The 22,500-nt window shown below is 38.2% G+C and overlaps 1 protein-coding gene and 1 long non-coding RNA gene across 3 annotated transcripts in view; one reads left to right on the top strand and one right to left on the bottom strand.

Annotated features, from left to right (window-relative positions):
- The window catches only part of LOC135113820 (uncharacterized), a 282,447-nt gene that overhangs the window by 40,947 nt on the left and 219,000 nt on the right, over window positions 1-22,500 (bottom strand). For both annotated transcript variants that reach the window (XR_010275073.1, XR_010275082.1), the window contains one exon: window positions 11,162-11,391. This is a non-coding gene — a long non-coding RNA (uncharacterized LOC135113820). The remainder of the gene's footprint in view (window positions 1-11,161; window positions 11,392-22,500) is intronic.
- Window positions 1-22,500, top strand: part of LOC135113813 (guanylate cyclase 32E-like) — a 239,433-nt gene that overhangs the window by 2,260 nt on the left and 214,673 nt on the right.

Below are 22,500 nucleotides of genomic sequence, written 5' to 3'. Positions count from 1 at the left end.
GAGAGAGAGAGATCACAGTCCTAGTGGTGATTTCTAAGTGTAGTAAATACTGGAGAAAAAAAGGGATAGAGAAGCAAAGAAGATGAAAAGAAACTTGTACAGAGTCTGGGCGGATAAACTCTTCTTTCCCGCACACCCTCTTTTCCGTCCTCTTGAGCGCTGGGGCTTTCACAGCGCCGCTCAGAGAAACAAGGGCCTCTCCACACCACCGCGGCTGCACGGGGAGGGACAGAACTAGTGGAAATTTAAGTTACGCTGAAGTCACACATGGAGCAGCTCTGTTTGTGGGTCATTATTGTGGCAGCAAAATTAAAGTATGATGAAAAGATACTACCATTTTTTAAATCAGTGTCGTCTTGGTATTTCCCTAGGTATGTTATTGTAAAATTTGAGCTCTTTACGTTGAAGTATAAATAAAAACAGGAGATACGTTTCTTTATGAAATGTCCAGCCTATAGTGCTTCAGTTTATTTTATTTTTTTATTATTGTGAATTATTGTGCTCAGTAAGTGCTTTCATTCAACTTTGCCTCATAAAAAGGTACATTTTTTTTACTTTTGAAATGAATGTTCTCTAAATTAGTATTTTCACGTCTGTTCTCAGCGTAGTTTTTGTGCCTTGCTATCACTAATGACACAAAATGTGTTACGAGCTAAAGGAGCACTTCGCTTAATGAGAATTGACGTACTTTATGTGGTTTATCATCAGTAATGGGACAAAGTGTGTAAAGGGATTAAGAGCCACTTCAGGCCACGCTCCGTTAACTCACAGGGTCAAGTAATCACATTGATGGAAAGCCTTTGGGGGTCCCTTGGCTTTGCATATAAAAGGAAACTACTAAATAATTAACGTGGCCAAATAAAGCAAATCCCCTCTCAGTCTCACTTGATAAAAGGGAGCCAAGTTGTATGCCTAAAATATAACAATATATTCTACTCCAATGACTCACCTTGTGTTTCACTCCACGGATTACATTTGTATCAGAGTAAAACAAGAATTGGCTATGGAAAAGGCAAGATTATAGTGGCAATATACTTTACTTATACCTCCGACATTCTTCCTCATATTAAACAAGAAGAACTATCAAAACGTCAAAGAGATTAAGATATTATAAATTCATCCAGCGTTTTCTCCATATTATCAAAATTGCTCTACTCAAAATGAAGTTCCTATAGTATATTAAGTTACATAAGGTATAAAGGCCATTAAAAAGTCACTCAGCCTAGTACCTCAAGCTTTATCCCTGCGTAACCCATATCCAGTCAGCGCGGGTTGGATGTGTTGCCTTCAGGACGAACCATTTAAAGGGGTAAACAAACGAGGCTACTGGCAGAATATTAAAGGAGGAAGTTTAGTAGAAAATGTGAGAACGAGAGGCAAGTCCTAAGTGAGGTGAGCAAAGTTGTGGCTGTGCAAATATTTGAGAGAGAGAGAGAGAGAGAGAGAGAGAGAGAGAGAGAGAGAGAGAGAGAGAGAGAGAGAGAGAGAGAGAGAGAGGAGAGATTGAATAACCGATTGATTATTGGATAGCTTATTTAAAATACCACAATAGGTGGGTCGTGCGGCGCTGCTAAGAGTGCGAGCAAGCGAGCCAGGAATGGAGAGAGAGAGAGAGAGAGAGAGAGAGAGAGAGAGAGAGAGAGAGAGAGAGAGAGAGAGAGAGAGAGAGAGAGAGATTATATGGGTCATCCACAAAGTTGATGGAAAAGCACATGAAGAAGTAAATCGTATAAATAAAAAAATAAATAAATAAAAATGAATAAATAAATCAATGAATATAGTTCGCTAGGAGTCCCACAAGGCCCAGTGACAGGCTCTGTTTTCATTTCACTCGTCACGGTAAATCTGCTGCACTCGTTTGGGGCAAGAGAGCGTTCCTTTGTGTTACTACTGGAAAGCTGGAGAATCTTATGGCAAAGGATGGAAGTCATTACATTCTGTTTCCTTAATTAAGTCGGCGCTTGGTAAAGTAAAGGGCTTATCACCCCGTGTGATAGGCCCTCTACACACCGTAGCAGTTCGGTTGATAAGAAATAGACCACACACACACAAAAAAAAATAAATAAATAAATAAATAAAAATAAAAATAAATAAATAAATAAAAAATTCCTTTGTTACTCCTGGAAGGTGGAGGGAATCTCACGGTAAATTGTAAAAGAATCAAAATTTTTCTTCCTCCTGTTGTCATTTGGTAAGATAACACACCACAATATTCCGGCTAATAACAAATAGACCAAACAATCCAGTGTAGAGTGTTTTTTTTTGTGTGTGTGTGTGTTTAAAAGGTTAACACGTGGCAATTTTACAAAAAGCATTTATATTTTCTCTTTTCATAGTTAAATGTTAAACATGAAAGCTATTATTTGCAAAGTTAACTCCACATAATAATTTGTTCAGTCAGAAACAAACTGGTAAATTACATGTAAAATGAATAATGAGCTTCCAAATGAATATGCATATAAATTACTTGTTTTTGCGCCTAAATATGACTTGTTGCTAGTCACACTACCTTAACAACACAACACTTTAGCTTATGAAAAAGCACCACAAAACATATGCATTTAAATTTCGTATGAGCATGAAACACTCTATAAAATATCATCAGAGTTCGCAAAGCTTCGATACAGTATACGTATAAATCTCCCGCCATTACTCTTCGGCGCCACCAACAGCTTGTCGCTTGTGAAATATTGCTTGAAAATTTGACGATCCAACGGCAGAGTTAATAAAGCCTCGAGACACACTGTAATTATATAGAACTCTGCTGCCTTTGTCTCTGCCTTCCTTTCCCACCAACAACTTCTTGCTTGGAAACACAAAGCCAGATGCATCACGTCTCGTTTGTGTCAAAGCGACTTAATTGTTCTGTCCGCTCCATGAAGATTAGATCGTCGTGAAAATTAATGTAGCGTTTATCAGCAACCTTGTTATTTCTTTGTTATGCTGTTACACAAGTGTTTGCATTATCTATACTGTAGCCCCAGCAATCAATGGGTGTACGTGTTTTTGTAAAAGACATTTTTATTATTTATTTCTATGGGATATGTCATCTATTGCAATACACACAAACACACACACACACACACACACACACACACACAGGAGAGATAGCTGGATAGAGAGAGAGAGAGAGAGAGAGAGAGAGAGAGAGAGAGAGAGAGAGAGAGAGAGAGAGAGAGAGAGAGAGAGAGAGACAGACAGACAGACAGACAGACAGACAGACAGACAGACACACAAACACATAGACACACAGACACACAGACAGACAGACACACAGACAGACAGAGACAAAGCAATAATTATTCTAAAATTCCCACTTTGCAATTAAAACTTCAAGGCTGATGGGCAAGAGCTAATCCCTCGTAGGCACACAACTATCATTACCACCACTCTTTCCTATGCATTACACATGAAGCAAGCAATCCCCCTTGAGCTTCCCCACGAACGAGTTATCTAGGCGGAGATTGCATGTAATTATGTAATGTCAAACTCGGAGTCCTCGTCCTTCTCTGCCAGACTGCCACTTGGTGAAGGTCTGGATGTGCGGAGTGCGTGGGTGACTCTTCAGGACATTTTTTTTATGCATTATACATCGTGTGACGCTGCACTTGATTCTACTGCTCGCCTGTTCATATCACGTCGTTCACTTATTTGTATCATGGCACTCACTTATATGTGTTCTGGTGTTCACTATTTCATGTCTTGCCATTCACTTATATTCTGGCATTCACTCATTCTTGTCACGTTAAGGGATGCCTCTTACTCATCCATCTATTTTTTTTTTCTTTTTTAGCGAAAGAAAGCGAGAAACGCAGAGGTGTACGAAAAATCTAAATGGAATAAAAGGAATTGCTTAATTGCCGCTCGCAGAAAAAAAAATAAAAATAAATAAATAAAACAAAAAAACTGTAGAAAAATATTCCAATGTCTGGATTGGCATATTAATTTTTAAGGTGAATTCTTGTTCCTTAAGTGTTAGTATTGTGGACTCTCCCTGCACAGCTCTACTCTGCACGATATACCCCTGTATATAACCCTACCGCTCGCTTATTTATATTGGCATTTACTTATTCATAACACGACACTCACTTGTATTGTGGCATTCACTCATTTACAGAGTTCATTCTCTCATATCTTGTCATTCACTTATATCTAACATTCTCTCATTCTCGTGAAGTCCGCATCGATTTTTTAAGTGAAAACAAGGAAGGTAAAAGGGTACAAGAATTATAAATGAAATAAAAAAAAAAATCCTTAAGAGTTCAGTAGAAAAATGTTCCAATATCTAGGTTGAGCAATCATTCTCTGAAGGTCTTTTCATCCCTCTCAATTTAGATATGTACTAGTGATGTTGTGTAGTTTCTAACGTTTTCTATTTACCACGTACTGTGTCTGAATGTGGTGGTGTTGTGGACTTGCTTCGCACTGCTCTACTCTCCGGAACACAAGTATTCATTCAAACGGAATTAAAATTCTCACGGAAATGCTGCAAAACTGTTTATTTCTAACATTCCATCCTGGTTATTGCTCTTAGCCTCGGAGGAAGAAGCAACAGTCTTCACAATTTCTCTTACAGCAAAACTCAGTATTTTTCGTATTTTTCGTCTTTTTTTTCTTTCTCCCTTAATGACCAAGTGTCGCTTTCTATCTTTATTATTTTTTTCACGAACAATTCCTGAATTCTCAATATTCCTCTTTTCTTTTTCAACAAAGTAAAACTCGTCTTTTACTTTTGTTGTTCACGAAAATTTGCTTTAACGAAAATGGAAACCCCATGCGAAGGAAAATATGGACACACTATAAATAAGTATTTCACTATACTTCACCAGAAAATTAAATGAAAAACGTTCCCTTCCATACTCTCCTTATGCAATCGGGAACAGTTGCAGATCCACACCCACAGAAAACCAATTCTCTAAAACTTTGCCGTCCATGTCTAATAAAGCATACAGACTTATGGCCCGGGTAAGTCTAGACGAAGATATTTCACTGAAGAGAGGGAGGAGGCCAGAAATGTCTTTAGTCTGGGAATGCGTAAATTAGAACACCCTGATCGCCAAATAAGAATTGCTGACATGATTTCACACATTCAAAAATAACGCTAGGGTAAATGGAATCTGCATATATACAGAACGACGGAAATATCAACACCCTATTTGTAAATTCTACACGTTAAGGACAGATATTGCAGGATTTTCAGCTTAACATTATAAAACACGTCGAGAAATTCCATCCAAAATATTCCACCCTTCAAAATATTCCATCAAAGCTTGTATCTTGAGAAATAACTTACATTTTTAAAGCCTGCGGAGAAATGGCGTCTCCCCACATCTCCCACCTCTTATGTCCAGGGCTCATATTTGATACTGCTGGGTTGTAGCACATTCAAGACTATCTCTTTCCACAACTAAAATGAAAATAACATATTCCAACTGCAATATTCTCACACCATTTTTCTCTTCCATTTCTTTATTTTTTAGCGTCAATGTAAGCAGCTTCTTGGTATTTAAATTTCGTCATTTTTTTAACACGGCCTTGGTGGAAATTTAAGGGTTATTTACTGGTATTTTCGCGACAACACATTTAATTCTATTTAATACCGACCGAAGGTTTTTCCCGACGCTACCAAACCACATAGTCATATCTTAAGAATTAAATGCTGTGACATAAACAAGGACTCGGTCGATATCGCTTCAGAAAAAAAAAGAAAAAAAAGAAAACGCAGCAAAAGAAACATCAATGAAAAAAAATAAATAAATTCTTTATACGTTCTTACATACTGCTCGTTGTTGGCTCTGTATTGCAACTGAGGTCTATGAAAACTATTTATACTTTTTCACCCAAACTCAAATACTGATCCTCATACGCTTAAGGGCTATCTATCATTTACCATCAAGAAACGACCTCCTCTCACTGAAGGATGGTTGGCTAAGTGGTTCACACACAACATTAAACGCGGAGGGGTCGAGGCAATTCGTGTGAGGGTTCTTGATTCATTCCATTACTCTTTCCACAAGGCGCCCAGTGATGCCTCGTGTTAAACTGGCTGGAGCACGAGTGAGAATGTCTCCCTATTACCTCTGTTAGTCTTCGTAAATTGCAGTCTCCATCTCTCTGTCTCGGTTCTATTTTTTTTTTTTTGTGATTCTCTCTCTCTCTCTCTCTCTCTCTCTCTCTCTCTCTCTCTCTCTCTCTCTCTCTCTCTCTCTCTCTCTCTCTCTCTCTCTCTCTCATGTATGTATTCATCTTGCTCTTGTCTCTCTCAATGATGCATCAGTCATCGTTTATTTCATCTCCTGCCAAACAAACATGTTCCCACCAAGCTCGATTGTCTGGTTTACTCAGGCAACTTTCTCTTCTATGCAGGCATGATCTAAGCACAAAAGTAAAAACACACTCTTTGATTGGATATCATTAAATTATCACAAAGTTCTTCCGTGCCAATGTTAAAAATCGCTATTTGACTTGCATGAAAGAGAAAGCTGCACACTTTAACAGATATTTGAAGGTGTTTTCTTTTTTACCACTAAAAACTCAGGAACGCTGCTCAAGTTCTTTACCAATCCACTTCCTCTTCCTCCGCCTATGCCATTACTACTTACGTTTCACGACTTCCTGCAGACAAGAGAGAGCATTAAAAAATCATTTGAAATGTTTTATCTTTCAGAGAATTCGGAAACTTCATTTAAGTCTTTACCAGCCCAATACCTCCTTGTCAGTTCATGCCATTGCTTCCGATTTTTCTGGGCCTCACTCTTAAAAAAAGAACATTTAAAAGATTACCAAGCACTCCCTTCACTTAATATTGTGTTAATGTATTCTCATTTGTAGATGACAAATGCACAGGCCCACACAGCAAGACAACGACATGGAAGCTGGTGATCTGCTCTCCTCTCCTTCGGCAATAATAGCATCAATAAAAAGAAAAGACTATCAAGTACTCCCTCGACTTGGTGTTCCGTTAATCTATTCCTTCGTGTGGGGTGATAGATCCTCTCTCCACACAGCAAGAGGAAGGCAGAGGCTGACTATCTATTCCCCTGAGCCCAGTAACACGCTTCAACACTCTCTCAGGGAATCCGTACTCTTACCAGCGATTGCCGGAGCTTCAGTATTTTAGTATTTTATATCCGATACAAGAATATGGGGCCACGGTTTCCTAACATACGAACCTCAGGGTGTTTGGCCGGGGATCACATTCTCCTTACACTGGCCCTGCCTGTTATAGTTGAACTGTAATTTACATAGCCACAATGGCTATTGAAATACTCAAGCCTAGACACAACAGTTACCGATGAAGACATTTTAATATCAGTGAAGTCCTAATTACTTTTCTTTCATAATGCAGAGCACTGTGAGAGCTGTAATGCTTTCTGGTGTGATATGATTGTAAATATTGATTTCAAGAATGTTTAATTAAATTCTTGGTATGGAAGCTTTCTAGGTTTTCTATAGATAAATATTACGCAAGGAGAGTCATAACATAAATAGTTGTTTGATGGAACTCGTTATGCATTGACAAAAAAATGAAAGTGTACACATCAGGTTTCTGATTATGTTTATGGTAGACGCAATATCAATAACACACACACACACACACTCACACACACACACACACACACACACACAGACACACACACACACATTTTCAATTCAGGCAAAGTTGCAATATACTCGTGTATATATATATATATATATATATATATATATATATATATATATATATATATATATATATATATATATATATATATATATATATATATATATATATATATATGAGAAATGGAGACATACATATCTATCAGAGTTGGCAATATTGTAATTTAAAAATTCTTCAAAAGCTATACTCATACTAACCGTAATACGATTGAGACAAATTACTCCACTCACGTCCCACTTGCCTCTGCACGAATCTGCGCCAAATTATTGTGAGTTCAGTCTATACAAAGCCTAACAGTATGACCACTACAATGAAAACAGAGAAAGTGAGACCAATTTGTTAATAGATTTCTAAATATATTTTTATACTTGAAGGCTTTTCCTCTATTGTTGTTTACCTCCATTGCATCTTTAATATTATGTAGCGTATACTCGATCGGATGATTACAATTAGTACACCAACAGCAATGTCATCATGTCACCACAGCTATCAATAACAGCAGTCCAGGAGAAGGGCCTTCCAACCTTCATTACTTGTTTCTTTCAGCTATCCGTCTATTCCAGGCCATCTCTTCTAATTCTAATTCAATAATTTTTACTAGTTCATTTCTTACTGTGACCCCCTTTTCTTCTTCTTCTTTTTCTTCTTCTTCTTCTTCTTCTTCTTCTTCTTCTTCTTCTCCTCTCCTCCTCCTCCTCCTCCTCCTTCTCAAAATTTCCCGCGAATATTGGAAAGAGGCTAAAACTGATCTTTCCAAGCCTCTATCCATATTATTCAACACACGACAAATCCATTATGAATGGAAACTTGCAAATTTTACACCTAACTTCAAAAAAAAGGTGACAAATATCTATCTCGAAATTACAGTCCCATAAGCCTCACATCAGTAGTGAGTAAGCTTATGCAATCAATAAAGAGGGATGAAACAGTAAAATTCATAGAAAGTAATAATATTATAAAGGACACTCAACATGGTTTTAGAAATAAACGCTCATCCCTAATGAATTTACTTGATTTCTTCCATGACGTGTATAACATGTACAATAATACCAGGGCAGTAGATGTAGTTTATTTTGATTTCCAGAAAGCATTTGATAAAGTTCCTCATAAGCGCCTCCTGGGTAAAGTTAAAGCTCGCGGCATATCAGGTAACCTCGCCGCGTGGATAGAGGATTGGTTGACAGACCGCAAACAGCGAGTAGTAATTAACAGTAGATCTTCAAGATTGATAAACATAAGTAGTGGAGTTCCTCAAGGATCAGTTTTAGGACTGATTCTTTTTATAATATATATCAATGACAATGATGAAGGGATCATAAGTAAATTGTCAAAATTCACTGATGGTACTAAGATTGCAAACAAGACTGACTCATCAACCCAAAGTCAAATTTTGCAAAATCACGGACACTCACTGAATGATCAGAAAAGTGGTTTATGAACTTCAATTTTGATAAATGACATGTATTACACGCAAGAAAATTATAGAATGGCTAATACCCCCATCAAAAAAGTAGATGCTGAAAAAGATCTGGGAGTTTTAGTGTCAACAGTTCTTAAACCAAGCAAACATTGCACCGGTTTTTAAAACTCAATAAATTAATAGACTTCATAAGAAGATCTTTCACTTTCAAATCCGAGAAAATGATCTTGACCTTGTATAACTCACTTGTACGTCCTCATCTTGAATATAATGTACAATTTTGGTCACCTTATTACAAAAAAAGATATTGGGAAATTAGAAAATTACAACGTAGAGTAACAAAAATTATCCCAGCGCTTCGCAACAAACCTTACGAGGAACGCCTTAAAGAATTAAATCTATTCTCCCTATCCAAATGCAGATTAAGAGGGGACCTGATATTGCTTTACAAAATTGTTAAGGGTTTCACAAATATGAGTCCTGAACTCCACCTAACATTCCACCAGACAAATGTTGCAAGAAGCAATGGCTTCGAATTGAAAAGTAAGCGATTTCAAACAAATAAAGCCAAGCATTTTCTTTAATCGTGTAATAAATATCTGGAATTGTCTTTTATCAAGCGTCATTAACTCAAATACTGTGGATTAATTTAAAACCCGTCTTGACCAGCATTTAGAAACTAATCCCCAGTTGTCATCGTTCATGTGTGAATAACGAACACGTTCACTCTATACTCTCTGTCATTTGATGGGAGTATATTTCATTAAGGAAGAAAAACGACAACTTTACAATAAAGAAAACTAATCGTATTAAAGAAACCTTAGTGATGGCTAGGTTGACCCCTTCACAGTAACGGCAAAAGGAATCGATTCCTTGCAGAGCTACTAACCCATCACTATAGTCATCTAGTAAAAATGTATCCCATTCAATCAAATTTAAAATAAAGGAAGCGCCTCATCAGATGACACAGATATTAGGATTGTACGTTTAATATACGTAGTAAAAGTAGACATCTCTTTCTTACTTTCCTCTCAAATACCATGTTGTTTTCTCTATACAACAAGGTACCGAATCCTTTTTCCGACCAGCTTCGGCTGGAGGGATGGGGGGATGGGGAGCAGCCTTCTCCTGTGCTATCCTGCCTCTCTCACTAATGGTTAGAGTAGAATAGTTACCCAAACAGCCTAATAAGGAACTCGGGGTCTGTTGCTGTTTGAACTTCCTTTGTATATCCCTTTGTATATTCCTTTGTATCCTCCTCTTCCTCATCAGTATCCTAGGCTTCCATTTTCATACAATATGCTGTCATTTGTGCGGCGCATGATCTGTCCTGGGCACAGTACACAGTGTTACACTAAAAGAACACAAGTTTTATGAGCAAACGGTGTGAGCCTTTCCTTTATACTCCACGGTGTTATTAATAGTCTTATACAGAGAGGCTGTGGCTGTTTTCTTTATGCTCCATCGTGCTATTAATAGTTATCCTTTATAATCCATCGTGTTATTACAAAAGCTTACAGATTGACGAGCAATTATAAAAGGTTACAAAAAATAAATAAATAACATTGAGGGAACTACAAAGAAATCATGATTGAAATGCAGACTCGAGACTACTTAAGTAAGAGAGATGACTGCTTGCTTGGAAAAAGAACAACAAATTGAGTATACACAATGAACTGCAAAGAGATCCAGGCTTGTGAGGAGAAAGCGCCAAATGATGGGAATTTACTTGGAATATTAAACAAGAAAATAAACAAGCATTATTGTATGTACGATCGTCAGAGAAAAATAATGGAAAGAGAGAAAAAAAAAGGTGGAAAAGGAAACTATAGTGTTCGTTAGCAGAGGAAATAATATAGTGTTCATCAAGAAATTAATTAGGGATATCAGCTTACATCTTAGAGAGAGAGAGAGAGAGAGAGAGAGAGAGAGAGAGAGAGAGAGAGAGAGAGAGAGAGAGAGAGAGAGAGAGAGAGAGAGAGAGAGAGAGAGAGAGAGAGAGAGAGAGAGAGAGAGTTTTGCTCAACTGAATGAATTACGAAAGAGTGACATGATGCTCATCGACACATTAGACTGACCTTTATTCTTGTTGTTATTATTGCCTTTGCTGTTGTTGTTGTTGCTCCTGATATTGGTGTTCCTGGTGGTAATAACGATGTCGTGACGTTGTTGTTATTATTGTTGCTGATGTTGATGTTCTTGGTGATAATAACAATGTCGTGACGTTGTTGTTGCAGTTGGTAGTGGTGATGGTGGTGGTGGTGGCAATGATGGTGGCGCCGGTGATGTCTTACCCATTTGCTGGGTGCTGAAAAGACAGAAAACAAGAAATATAATTACGTTTCCATGATCATTAAAGCAGTTACGAACAAGAACATCTGCGACGCGAGAAACTTAAGCAGGAATACGGAGGGAAGCTAAATATAAAAAAAATAAAAATAAATAAATAAATAAATAAATAAATAAATAAAAATAACAAATAAATAATAAAAACTTTTCTCCACTGGAAGGAAGCCAAGAAATATAAAGTAAGTGGATGTGCTAATTGGACCAAAGAATGAGCCCTACTTCGTCCCGTAAATTTATGAAGAAAAAACCCTTAAGATGTACAAGAAAATGTACGTAAGTTGTAATTTATATTGATAAATGAATAGCAGATATTAAGTGTTATGTAAATCTTTAAACATGAATGAAAATGTATGTAGATTTCAAAATGAATAACTGTACAGTAAATTAATCTAGGATACAAAATACGCACGTTAAGCTACATAACTAAGGAAATTATTACGTTATGATGAGTGAGACTAAAATATTACTGAATACAAAATTAAACAATACGTACTTAGTAAATAACATCACAATAATTAGGCAGAGCGCGTCACCAAAACGATGAGTTCACAGGAATCCGATTTATGGATCCATTATGTAATCATTTCAGTACTTATCCAATCACTCCGTCTACATTTTCAACAACCTCAGTGAAGGACTCACTTACTAAATACTACCAAATATATAACTAACCAGCAGATATCATTTAACCAGTTCTAGACCTACACATGTATACTGCTCCTCGTCTAACAGGGTAACTAAACATCAACACACAGCTTTTCCGCCTCCTCTTCCAAACTGCCAATTTTTTTTTTTTAAAGAACTAGAAATATTTCAGCCATTCACGGAGTCCTATTTCTCAACTAGCAGAATTCATCGTTTTCTGTTCCGGCATCCATCAATCACCCTGAAAACTGCTACAGTATCCCCAGGGCATTAATGCACTCCAGGCTCAGAAATACTCAGCTAATCCTTATTTTCATAATGCATAGCCAAACCAGATGAAGATTTCCTTTAGCTCTACGTAATTCATAAAGACCACTGAATGAAAGAACCCTTCTGGCACTGATTGAGGTAAGATTTAATCAACTTTTTAAAACTCTGCTAAGTTGTCAGAGCTGTAAGAAATCTAAGTGGCATTAAATTAATTGGCTTAAAAATGCTGAAGTCAGAAAAGGTGAAAGATAAGTCGAAAAATCATTACGAAATTGGACATTATCACCAATTAATTTTCATATAAGAATGTGGGAAATTCATCTATCTATTAAATGAAAGGATTTAAAATACTTACCCATAAAAAATGAAGATACATGTAGGTGAAAAGAATAATGGTTATGAAATGGCAGACGGTTCCTTATTAATTTCTAGCCATGCTCATAATTATTCTCTGAACTAATTAGCGAGACGAATTATGTGTTTGCCTCCTCCTTGAGTATTCTCTTCAGTCTTCTCGCTCCTTCATTTACTGTTCTTCCTCTTTGCATTTGCTTAATCACTTTTGTTATTTTATCCTCCTCCCTTCATCTTTTTTTTTTATGCACATCCAATATTTTCGAGCATCTCTCCTTATTTAAATTTCTTTTCATTTTAGTTGTATTTCTTCTGCCCCTATTTTCCCTCTTTCTTCCCCTCCGATGGTCTCCACCTGTCTCTTCACTCCTATTTATTCATAATTATTACAGTTACTTATAGTAGCATAACTTTCTTAAAACAAATATCTGACTTCCTGTTCGCTGTACCCTAACTTTTCCCCTTTCATCTTAGTCTAATCTCCTTTGTCTTCAGCCTTTTCAAACTTTTTTTTTTTCGTTCCCTCAGTTTCTAAAAGTTTTCCAAGCTTTTTTCATACGACATTTTCTATTCGATTTTCTTTTCTGCTATTTTTATTTTTCCTTTGAACTTTCAATCGCCTACACCGTAGACTCTTCGTTGCCTTCACTCATGCTCTATAGGCAGATTGATAGCACCGAGGTATTCAGGAGAGCTCTCTTTCTCTGTCAGATGAGTTCTTGTGTTTCTTGTCCGGCTGAATAGTTTGACAAGTAAATATGACATAGAAAAATCATTAAATCCATATATATATATATATATATATATATATATATATATATATATATATATATATATATATATATATATATATATATATATATATATATATATATATATATATATAACTAAATATTTAGTAATACAGACCTTAATTGTCCATAAGGGCTTTAAATTTTTTCGCGTCGCTATTGTTCATACAGAGAATAATTATAATACTGAATTTATTTTTTTTTTTTAACATTCCATGGTCACGGAACTGCTTTGTGTGTTCCCAGTCCTAATCACACTGCCTAATATTTTTTTTTTTTTACATGCGAAGAATTTCGTGCTTTCCTGTCAATTGAGAGACAGTTTTGCGAAATAAGCAAGTTACACAAAAAATATTTGTGTGTAATGCTGCTGAATTTTCCTTCTCTTTTCTAGATCTAGTTTTCGGTAATTACTTCGCGTTCATTTCGAAGCAATCACATTACAAATAGCGATAATAAATGTGAATTATGGTCTAAACCCAGTATAAATACGGAAGCGAAAAGGACCTTAAGAAGGGAAAACACAAAGAAAATTAAATACACATGAAAATAGCGAAGAGGACATTCAGAAGAGACATCAGGAAAGCAGGATAAAACTGACCAATAAAGTATGAAGGCATCCAATCATTAATTTCTTCCTTTGTTTGTGTCTTTCTGAATAGGACTGCCGTGCTGACATCCCCGAGGGCACACTCTGGGGGCCTCTGCACACCCATCACACTGACGAGCGTGGCACAAACACTCGTATTGCTTTGACTGCGCTCTATGGGAATATGAATACTGCAAAAATTATTGCGAGTTCTATGGTGTGTCTAGTCTATACCAAACTAAAGTAATAATAAAATGACACAGGTGAGTGCTCAGTGAAAGAAAACAGACACACAAAGGAATATAAACGAGCACAAAGAATGGAAAATCACTTACTGGCCTCCTGACCCTTAGGAGTCTATTTGAAGCATAGTTAAATAAATAATTAAGATATAAAAATAGTAAAAAAATAGGCACCACACACACACACACACACACACACACACACACACACACACACACACACACACACACACACACACACACACTCGCACGCACGAATTCACGCGTAAAATAGACAGAACATAGGTACATGGATACACATAGAACATATATACACATAGATACCATATAATGTATATATATATGTATGTGTCTACATAGATAGACAGACAGATGGATAGAGATACATAAATCAATTAATTAATTAATCGATCAATAAACCGAGATAGACTAAGAGATAAACACAATAGCCAGCAGACGCACAGGGACAGACAACTGAGTAACTACTCCATGCGTTCCTAAAAAGACGACTCATCCTTCCTAATTGTCAATCTCACAAGTTTGGACTTTCTGGCTAATTAAGTTATATTAATGTTGCTGCTCGTACTGCTGCTCTGTTGCTGCTGCTGCCGCTGCTACTGTTGCAATTACAACCATTCATACTACTAGTGCTTTCATTATTACTACTACAACTACTATTATTATTACCACTCCTGCTGCTGCTGCTGCTACCTACTACTACTACTACTACTACTCTACTACTACTACTACTACTACTACGTACCTGCTGTTGTTACTGTGATAAATAGCAAGAATAAGAATAAAAATATAGAAGAGGAGGAGGAGGAGGAGGAGGAGGAGGAGAGGAAGAGGAGAAAGGAGGAGGAAGAAGAGAAAGAAGGTACATTAAGGAAAAGAATAAAAGATGAAGGAGAAATAATTAAAAGAAAGGCTGACATACGGAGAGAGAGAGAGAGAGAGAGAGAGAGAGAGAGAGAGAGAGAGAGAGAGAGAGAGAGAGAGGAGAGAGAGAGAGAGAGAGAGAGAGAGAGAGAGAGAGAGCGGTGAACAGTGTGACGCAGATCTTCAAATTTAACTATTCAAAAATCTCTCACTGTATACAATGTTCCTCCTCCTCTTCTTCATTGTCGTATCTCTCCACATTGTCCTCCTCATCCTCCTATTGTCTTTCTTATTTTTTTTCAAGGTCATTACAAACCGACCATACAAGAGAGAAGCATTTAATTCTCTCTCTCTCTCTCTCTCTCTCTCTCTCTCTCTCTCTCTCTCTCTCTCTCTCCTCTCCTCTCTCTCTCTCTCTCTCTGACGACACAAATTCATTCTTACTGTCATGCAAACGAGACAGACCTCAGTGTAATGAAGGTGAGGCGGAGCAAGTGGCTTTTATGATAAACATCTGGCGAAGCTCATAGTAAAGGCAATGGTTAACGACTTGCCATATTTTTTTTTTTTTTTTTTTACAGAAGAGGCTAGTTTTTTTTTTTTTCGTGTGTTCCCTTTCGTCTTTGTTGTCCTTTTCCAGTAACTTGTGGATAGCCATGTTAGTTTCCATAGGCATTATCATCATCATCATCTTCTTCTTCTTCGTCTTCTTCTTACTGTTATTGTTGTTATTAATATTCCCCATTTTTCCCCTCGTTGTTGTTGTTGTTGTTATCATCTTTCCTCTACTTTATTTCTCCTTGTTGTTGTTGTTGTTGTTTTTGTTGTTGTTGTTGGTGGTGGTGGTGGTGGTGGTGGTGTTGTCATTGCCGCTGCTGTTCTTTTTTCTTGTTCTTGCTCCTCCTTCTCTTTTTCCTCTTCCTCTTCTCCACCCTGAATAATTCCACAGCAAGGCTCCTCCCCCCCCCTCATTGTTCATTGCTGCCGAAGTCACGCGTGCCTGGGGCGTCACGGTAAGGACGTAGAGTATTTTCTTCATATTAGTCATGTCATAGACATCTGCAAATAACTTCGTTCGCACCAAAAAGTCTTTTGAAACTCATATTTTTCTATTATACTCCTTTGCATTTTTTTATTTTTATTTGCGAAACTACAACTAAACTTTCATACTGAATTAAATGTGCGTGGAGCATCGCGGATTAAAAAAAAATTCCCTTAATTATTAAGGACAAAAGACACGGGAAAAGTAAAATATCGTGCCCCTTCATGCACGAAGGTTGACAGATCGGTTTTCATTCAACAATGGAAACATTCCTTCATCTTTAATAACACCTTGATAAGAATACTCGCAGCAGATATACACGGTCATCTGTCTGTGCAGGACAATACCCATTAACACACCAGTCCTGAAAAAGTGATGAAAGTTCTCTCTATGACCACAAGACAGAGTAAGCATAGCCTGTCATTATAGTATTTTATTCCCTTTGTAGACACAAACTCCACGTTAAAATTTTCGAATGTAAAAAAAAATAAATAATAATAATAATAAGGCTAGAAATACTTACCAAGCAATTCAATGGCCATGAAACATCACGAGCAAAGGCTACCAGCGCCGGACTAACTCCCTTTCTACCGAACAATAAAAATTTTACTCAACGCAAGAAGCCCTTATAGACAATTAAGACCAAAACACCAAAGTTATTAATTACTATTCACTTGATGCAATTCTCCTGGCGAAGAGCAGGTCATGAAAGTCATCCGGTAATGGAGACGCAACACACTTTCCACTACAGCGCTGTGTTTGGGTGAAACTGAATGATGTATTTGGTGCAGCACAACAGCTAGAAAAACATTCACTCGGTGAGTTTTCCTACAATGGGGTCTCCCTCTCTCTCTCTCTCTCTCTCTCTCTCTCTCTCTCTCTCTCCTCCTCTCCTCCTCTCTCTCTCTCTCGCAATGATGTATTTGGTGCAGCACAACAGCTAGAAAAAACATTCACTCGGTGAGTTTTCCTACAATGGGTTCTCTCTCTCTCTCTCTCTCTCTCTCTCTCTCTCTCTCTCTCTCTCTCTCTCTCAAATCCATCTTTTCTGCCACTAATTCGTCTGGTTCGTAAAGCTCAGCAAATTATCATTGTATTATGGCGTTGCGATTATAGTTTTATTTTTTTGTTATCATTTCCATTCTCTCATTCTATAACCATCATGTGTTTTATTATTATCATCATTATCATTATCATTATTATTATTTATTATTATTAATATTATTATTATTATTCTTATTCTCATCATCAACAGCATAATGGCATGTACCTCGTTAGTTTGCTGCTGGAGTAAAAAATATAATCAACAAGTCCTTTCCAGTCCTTCGTTCCAGTTGTCAGTTCCAGCAACCAGTGGTACCTGGAGCTAACAGAAACACACGCGTACTTTAGACCGATCCCGAGGCTTTTTTCCATTCTTTGGTGAGGGTGGGTCCCTTCCTGGGTGGCTGCTAGGATCACCACGCACAACGGGGCACGCAGGCGCGGTATGCATCATTGTATACCCAGACCCAACAAACATCGGCGAACATCCCAGATTATCCTAAGTTCCAAAACACATGTTTGTAGAGGCACAATATTGGTAGGACGTGAATGGTAGTTGTGCTGCAATGTGTTATGAGGGTTGTCAATATGATAGTGGTTAAAACGATATTGTGATTTTTTTTTTTTTTTTTTTGTGTGTGTGTGTGTGTGTGTGTGTGTGTGTTTTTTTGTGTGTGTGTGTGTTTGATTGTAGCAGTAGTAGTAATCGTAGTCATAGACGTAGTAGTAATAGTAGTAGTAGTAGTAGTAGTAGTAGTAGTTGTAGTAGCACCACCACCAACCAGCAGCACTCGTAGTCATAGTCATGGTCGTTGTAGTAGTAGTAGTAGTGCCTAGTATTAATAGTAGTAGTATTAGTAGTTGTAGTAGTAGCAGTAGCAACAGCAGTAGCAAATAGTAGTAGTAGTAGTAGTAGCAGCAGCAGCAGCAGCAGCAGCAGCAGCAGCAGCAGCAGTAGTAATAATGGTGTTACTGGTGGTGATAGAAGAAATATTACACACACACACACACACACACACACACACACACACACACACACACACACACACACACACACACACTAACAAACAAACAAACAAACAAACGCTTCCCCGTAATTCAGAAGAGAGCTTTCTCACCTCAACGCTACCCAAGATTGCTAAGGACTTTTCAATGAAGCGAGTGATCATTGTCTGACGTGAGCAGAGGCAAGGGGAGTCAGGGGTGTGTGAGGCTTCAGGATTACCCACAGATGAGTTCAATATCTTTCCAGAAGGGTAATTGCTGGAAGGCACGAGTGATTGAGACTTTGGAAAATTACACACACACACACACACACACACACACACAGAGAGAGAGAGAGAGAGAGAGAGAGAGAGAGAGAGACCAGCAACGCCACATTCATCCCAACCAATTCCACCCAGACACACATAACACACATAATTAACTGCCATCTAGAAGGGACTTAAGAAAATACTAATGTTCATTTCTCTCTCTCTCTCTCTCTCTCTCTCTCTCTCTCTCTCTCTCTCTCTCTCTCTCTCTCTCTCTCTCTCTCTATATATATATATATATATATATATATATATATATATATATATATATATATATATATATATATATATATATATATATATATATATATATATATATATATATATATATATATATATATATATATATATATATATATATATATATATATATATATATATATATAATCTTTCTCTCATTAACGCTACTCAAACAGTTACATAAAAATAATTAAGATATGTAAAAAAAATTCCGCACGTGTTGCATTCAAAAAAGTAGGAAGGGGAAGTCTTTTGTAGGTGCTGGTGTTACTCAGAATGAATCTCTCTCTCTCTCTCTCTCTCTCTCTCTCTCTCTCTCTCTCTCTCTCTCTCTCTCTCTCTCTCTCTCTCTCTCTCTCTCTCTCTCTAAGCAGATTCAGTATTCCATTATCTCCAGCATTCAACGCTTTTCTTTTCCTCATTCTATCCCAGGCACTTGTTTACATTTTATATTAATAGACATTGTGCATGCTGCTTTTATTTCGGTTCCACATTATGATTTTTCTTTCATTCACTTTCATTCATCATCAGAGTTGATCATTAGTATACTCAGTAGCGGGTACCGTGTTCTTATTCCCCTCCAGCAAGGCGCACTGCTTGCTACTTACAAAGAATCAAGTATAAAAACCAAATCTTTCCCTTTCTCCCACAGTGTGCAAGGAATAATCACCCTTAGAGGCTCTCTAATAAGTGCTGTAATCTTTCATCTAACAAAGTTCTTCAGGAATTGGGGTGTTTAAGTGATACGACGCTTTCGTTCTCTGGGTTTATCTTTGTTTGTCATTTGCAGAGAAGAGGAATTATTAGTGCACTTATCTAAAATGAAAATCGAGAATGAAGTCAGTTCCTGTTGTGGTAATCCTCATGACACTAAGCTACTGTAAGAAGTAAATGGGTTCCTTTGGTGTTTGTTCTTTGCCTTGATGAGTAGAGGTCCTTGGTGTAGAGTAATGTATGAGAGAGAGAGAGAGAGAGAGAGAGAGAGAGAGAGAGAGAGAGAGAGAGAGAGAGAGAGAGAGAGAGAGAGAGAGAGAGAGAGAGAGAGAGCATCTACCACAACCTGACACCCCTAGAGAGAGAGAGAGAGAGAGAGAGAGAGAGAGAGAGAGAGAGAGAGAGAGAGAGAGAGAGAGAGAAACAGGTACGTCACTTCTAATTAACATGCTATGGGAGGGGCTTAAACCCTTGCACACACACACACACACACACACACATACACAGCATTACCAGGAACCACACAGCTACCACCGCACCCTCCTTCCACTACCTTATGCGTCCTCCCTCACCTCCACTGTCTCGCGTGTTCCCTCCACCACCATAATCACCATTACCCCTTTTCTTGTTTAGTGTACTCAGCCTTGCCTACCAACCACCCTGTTTGCCATTACGGTACCTGGGCTTAATATTTTACTACAGGTTGCTGGGTGTAGGGAACTAGGCTGCGAGAGAGAGAGAGAGAGAGAGAGAGAGAGAGAGAGAGAGAGAGAGAGAGAGAGAGAGAATCTTTTTTCCTAGTTTTAATAATATTCTTCGTGTATTTCTAACGAACATGTGTAAAAATTTAGAAATGGTGCTTGAACGGGGTAAAAATAAATAAAGTATAGAATAATGGATAGGTAAAACTGTGAAAATAGGAAGAGGTGGCGGAACATTACATAGGCCTATTATATCTTAGGGGAGGCAGGTGTGTTACTTTTTAAAGACCACAACAGCTGTACCAGTGTTTGAATATGAGGAAAAATGTCAACAGATTAAACACTTTGCTCAGCTTGCAAATTTCATGTATCCCTTGTCATCGCCATCACTGAAAACATTCACCGCCACCACCTAAGCGAACCTAATCTCACCACCACCACCACCACCACCATCACCTAACCTAACCTAACGTAACCTAATCCTAACCCTAACCAAAACCACCACCACAACCACCACCACCACCACCACCTAACCTAACCAAAACCACCACCACCACCACCACCACCACCTAACCTAACCAAAACCACCACCACCACCACCACCACCTAACCTAACCAAAACCACCACCACCACCACCACCTAACCTAACCTAGCCTAACCTTAACCTAACCACCATCACCACCACCACCACATAATCTAACCTAAATTACCACCACCACCATCTAATTTAACCTGATCTAACCTGATTTAACCAAAACCACAACCATCAACATCACCACCTAATCTAAGCTGACCCAAGCCACCACCACCACCACCACCACCACCTAACCTAACCAAAACCACCACCACCACCATCTAACCTAACCTAAACCACCACCAGCATAACCTAATCAAATCTAACCTAACGTAATGTAACCTAACCTAACCAGAACCACCATCACCATCACCGACACCATACGAGGCACCTGCCTAAACGATAATTACTCCCAGTGAGGTCTAAAGCACTGGATCAGGAGGTGATGTGAACCTATTATTAAACCCAGCTGTGACTTCATTGAGCGTTTCCCTTTATGTCTCACAACACAAGGGGGCAGTCACAGACTGCCCTCTAATGACAACTCTCTTCATTCACACAAAACTGCAACCACCTAATTACATGCACACCTTTCAGTCAAAATTCAAAATTATCATGGCGACTCCTACGCCAGCCTAGGAGTCCCCATCTGGGGAAGGGACCACAAATGTCCTCAAGGTCGGACTGCTCTTCTGGTATCGACCCTAAGTGTCTTGACACCCCGTTCAACCCTTTTTCATTAACTTCTGCAACATTCGCAGTCTTAGCTCTAATTTTCGATCTGTAAAACACAAGCTCTCCTCTACTAAACCTCATTTTCCTTCCCTCACTAAAAACACAGGTGTCTGAGGCAACTAACACTAGCTAGCCCCTTTTCTGTTCCCTCCTACTTTCTCTATCCTCATTTTCACTCCAAAGCTGGATGTTGCGTCTATATGCACAACGACTTAACCTGCTCTCATGCCCACGCTCTTGAATCTAACGAGTTTTCCACCATCTGCCTACGACTACAGAGTCACTCTCAAACTAAATTGATCTGTGCTGTATACCTCTCACTTAATACCTCTGACTATAAGAAATTCTTTGACTACTTAACTTCCAAAGTGGAACACATTTTGACTCTCTTCTCCTTTTGCGGAGATCTCCATTCTTGAAGACTTCAATGTTCACCACCAGCTTTGGCTTTCCTCTTCCTTCACTGACCATCCTGGTGAACTCCACGACCTAGAGCCGTCTTGGAGATACGCCCAACATTCTTGGCCTTTTCCTGACCTCTAATCCTTCTGCTTATGCTGTTATCCTATCTTCTTCTTTGGGCTCCTCCGATCACAATCTTATATCTGTATCTTGTCCTATCGCTCCATTTCCTTCTCAGGATCACCCTAAGCGGAGGTGCCTCTGGCGTTTTGCCTCTGCTAGTTGGGGGGACCTGAGAAGGTATTTTGCTGATTCTCCTTGGAATAACTATTGCTTCCGTGTCAGAGACCCATCTCTGTTTGCCGAACGCATAATAGAGGAGATAGTGTCTGTCATGGAGGTTTACATTCCTCACTCTTTTCTCGACCTAAACTTTCCAAACATTGGTTTAACACATCCTGTTCTCGTGCTATACATGATAGAGAGGTAGCCCACAAAAGGTACTTGAGCCTTCCATAACCAGAATCTC

This window comes from Scylla paramamosain, chromosome 2 (genome assembly GCF_035594125.1).
Source record: "Scylla paramamosain isolate STU-SP2022 chromosome 2, ASM3559412v1, whole genome shotgun sequence".
Classification (NCBI taxonomy): Eukaryota; Metazoa; Arthropoda; class Malacostraca; order Decapoda; family Portunidae; genus Scylla; species Scylla paramamosain.
The sequence above is the reverse complement of the archived record's forward strand: the minus strand, read 5'-3'. Positions and strand labels throughout refer to the sequence as shown.